We start from the raw sequence: 4,250 nt of genomic DNA on the forward strand, positions 1-4,250 counted from the left end.
GTTCTTTCATTCATAACGTAGAGAAAATATCGGGTCCCAAGAGATCCATTAAGATCACTGATCACTTTACGTGTATCTCTCCCAATGGTATTAACTGCAAAAATTGCTCTTATGGCGATAAGTTATACATTGGCGAAACAGGAAGACGACTAGCTGACGGATTCCAATAACACCTTCGCGACGTGGAAAGAAATGACTGGGACGCATCCAAACCAGTCGCTAGACACTTTAATCTCCCTAATCATTCTAAACAGCATATGGCAGTCTGCGGCCTTTCCTTACATGTTAGCAGTTTGCAAAGCCGTTAAACACAAGAACAAAAATTTATCTTCCAAATCGGCACTCTTAATTCCCACGGAAGCAACGAGCGTTTTTCATTCATCTAATTTATTCCTGTTTTCTCGTCACCATATTCCCACCAATGGTGTAGCTCCACTTTCTGCATATAAACCTATACACAACCCACAATTCCTCTAATCGCTCTGACGAAGGGCTAACGCTCGAAAAGGTAACCTTTTTTACCCTTTACGGTGGCTAATTTACATTTTCAACTCAGTTGTTAACACTAAATTACCTATGTATGTAAACAAATCGCTAAATCTATAGGTATTATATTTAGGTCTCGCTTTTTCCTATCGTCTACAACCAAACTCACTTTGTACTACACCTTACTTTAGACTTATATCGTCTATTGTAACACCGCCTGGTCATCCATATACGTATTTAACTCAAATATAATTTATTATTTGCACAAGCGAGCTGTGCGGGCTATCATCAACTCAGACTATCGAGCTCATTCCGCTCCCTTATTCTCCAAACTAGGAATTTTAGATGTTTCCAAGTCAATACGTTTGAAATCGCCAAATTTGTGTTTTACTTCGTGGAAAAGGTTGTGATTATTCATCTTTGTGAATAACAATAAAAGCTAAGTTTTTCGTTTGTCTCAGATGTAGTCACGTGTGATGTAGATCGCGACGTTTCGAATGCATACTGCTAGTCTTCTTCAGGCGATGAGGTCGACTGGTCATGCGTGATCTTATAAAGATGCTCTGCTATGATTGGTTGTTTTTAAGCAGCTCTGATTGGTGCATTTCGATACTTGCTGTTTACTCAGTGATTTGCTCCCTCGGCGAACCGCTGTCGCATGGCTCTCCTGGTTTTGTGTTTCTTGATCGTGGGCATCCACGCTTCTGGAATTTCTATTCCACTATCCCTGTTGATGTTGTTAGGGTGAAGTCTTATATGAATAGCCTCTTTGACCCTGCGCGTGTAGTAATAAGGGTCACGTTCAAAAAACTTTACTTCATTCCACAGTGGCTTGTGTCCGGTGTTGTGGGCAGGTTCTAAAAGGGCGGAAGTCTCGGTACGGGCGATTCGAATGTCTCGATCGTGCTACTTAGTTCTGTCTTGTATAGGTCTTCCAGTCTCTCCAATGTACACCTTGCCGCATTCACAGGGAATCCTGTAAACTACACCATCTTGTTTAGCCGGGTCGACAGCGTCTTTCGGTTGTACTAACTGAGATCTTAGCGTAGTCTCCGACATGAAAACAGCGCGTACGCCTTGTTGTTGTAGGCAGCGGCGAAGCTGTTCGGACAGACCTTTAACATAAGGTAAAACCGCAGTGGCTTTGAACTCGTTGGCGTGTTCGGCACTGTTGTTTGGTTTTCCGCTCTTGGTTAGTTTCTGCAAGAAAGGAGAAGGATAACCATTAGAAACCAGAACAGATGACATATGTTTTTTCTCCTCAGAGATAACGGAGGGTTTTGTTACGAGGCGTTTGGTGCGCTCGTAAAGGCACTTAACAATACCGCGTTTTACTTATTGAGGGTGCTGTGAATCATACGCTAAGTATTGATTGGTGTGCGTGGGCCTCCTGTATACGCTGGTGTACGCTGGTGGAGAGGCAGCCGTCAGGTTCTCTTAAAACTGCGATGTCCGGGAAGGCGAGTTTGTTGTCTTTCTCTGTCTCCATGGTGAAGCGGATGGAAGGCTGCTGGTTGTTTAAATGCAGTAGGAAATCGTCTATGTTTTCGCGATCCAAGATGGTAAAGGTATCGTCCACGTAACGTTTCCAGATCCTAGGCTCGTAGGATGATGTAGTTATCGCCTGTTCTTCGAAATTCTCCATGTAGAGGTTGGCAATGAGAGCGGAAACCGGACTCCCCATGGCGGCGCCTTCTTTTTGCTCGTTAATCGATCCGTTATACTGAAAGTATGTGGATCTCAATACGAAGGTCAAAAGGTCAGCGATCAATGCAGGCGTTAGCGTGGTGCGGTCTGCAAGGCCTGGGTCGTTCTCGAGTTTCTGCAGTACGGCTTGTACAGCGTCGTCGATAGGAACGTTGGTAAACAGCGATTCTACGTCGAAGGATACCATGATCTCGTTGTCTAAGATCGTCTCATTGCTGACGGTGGATACGAAGTGGACTGAATTGGTCACCGTGTACTCTGACTTTCCTGTTAAAGGAGACAGGATGTTGGCTAAGTAAGCGGATAAATCATATGCAAAGGTGTTTACCACGACACGATAGGTCTTAGCGGTAAGTCGGCCTTATGGATCTTCAGTAAACCGTAGATTCTAGGCGGCTGTTTGTGTCGGGGTCGGATCTTGTTGTTAACGGCCTCTGATAGATATCCGCTTCGCTTCAAGGTGAGCAGCTTTTCGGACAACTTGCGGGTCAGACGGTCTGTTGGATCTTTGTTGAGGAGTGGTAGGGTCCGTTCTCAATAAGCGTAGACATCTTGGCACGGTAGGTGTCGGTATCCACGACTACGCTAGCGCGCCCTTTGTCCATTGGGAGGACCACGATGGACTCGTCTTCTTTCAGGTTTTTAAGTGCATCTCGCATCTTCGTGATGTTAGGCTCTCGTGGATCCGCCTGTTGAAGGATACTGTTAACAGCTCTTCTGACAGTATCTGCTTGTTCGGCGTCGAGTTGTCTTATGGCTGCTTCGACCTTGGCGATGATCTCTGTGGCAGGAATATTCCCAGGAGTTACGGCGAAGTTCAGTCCTTTCTTCAGTGGGGCTTTCTCGGCATCGCTAAGGGACCTAGAGGATAAATTAACAACTCAGTTAGCTTTGTCGACATACGGTGTGTCAACCGGTGACACAGCCGCCTGTCTGGTGGTGTTGAAGACTCGTTGGGTGTTGGTCTTAATCTGCTCTAGTATCCTGTTGGCGTGATTTGTCGAGAGAGCGGATTTTATGCTCTGTGCTGTAGATTCCGTATCCTTCTTTGCATCTCCCTTGGCCTTGTGTGTCAGTATGATCCGTTCCCTAGCTAGTTTGACCACTTGAACTAATTCAACCATTTAAGACATGCATTGTGCAGTTGCACTGTTTTCACTAATTTGAGTATTTAACCTGTTGAACCAATTAAGCTGAATTGAGAAGTTTGTGCAATTGAATGTATTAAGCTACCTATGTGTTTTTCCATTTAAAACATTTGAGCTAGATTGACTGTTTGTACTAATTAAAACCACTGTGCATTTTTGCAGTTGAACTATGCTCGCTTATGTGACTATTTAAGCCGTTGAACCATTAAAGCTAGTTTTGTATTTTTCGGGTGAGACAATTGAAACCAGAATTACCATTTGAACTACTTCAACTATTTAAGATAGATTGTGCAATCTGTCCTCGCTAGTTCGACTATTTAAACAATTAAACTTATTTAGTTTGTTTTCCAGCTAAACCATTCAAGCTAAGTTTGAGCATTTTAACTACTTCTACCTGGAGAAAGATTGTGCAATTTTTTCTTACTATAACTGCCTAACCTAAATTTTACTATTTAACCAGTTGATCCATTTAAGCTTGATTGTGCAGTTTGTTCCACTCAATCTATTAAGTTAGTTGAGCATATTGTGTAGTCGAACCATTTAAGATGGTCTGAGCATTCAAAGTACTTAATGCAATGAAGATAGATAAACCAGTTGAACTTATTAACCTAATTATGCATGTTTTCACTTAATTTATGCTAGCAATACATTTTTCTTCTATTGTGCAGTCTTAGCTAGTGGGATGTTTAAGCATTTTGTGCGATTAAACCTATTAAGCTAACTTTGAATTTCGTCAAGTAAAACCATTTGAGTTAGTTTGACCATGTAAACTACTTTAACTAGTTGAGATACATCCTGGAATCTGTACAGTTTCACTGTCTTCCCTAGTTTGTCTATTTAACCAGTTGATTCATTTAAGCTAAATTGTGCAGTTTAAGCTGTCGTACTATTTTGTGCAGTTGAAATTAT

The 4,250-nt window shown here is 42.6% G+C and overlaps 1 pseudogene; it reads right to left on the bottom strand.

The window, feature by feature from the left end:
* Nucleotides 1-1,110: 1,110 nt before the first annotated feature.
* LOC136279596 (uncharacterized) lies at nucleotides 1,111-3,317 on the bottom strand (annotated as a pseudogene).
* Between the last annotated feature and the right edge of the window lie 933 nt (nucleotides 3,318-4,250).

This window comes from Pocillopora verrucosa, chromosome 3, assembly GCF_036669915.1.
Source record: "Pocillopora verrucosa isolate sample1 chromosome 3, ASM3666991v2, whole genome shotgun sequence".
NCBI classification, from domain to species: domain Eukaryota; kingdom Metazoa; phylum Cnidaria; class Anthozoa; order Scleractinia; family Pocilloporidae; genus Pocillopora; species Pocillopora verrucosa.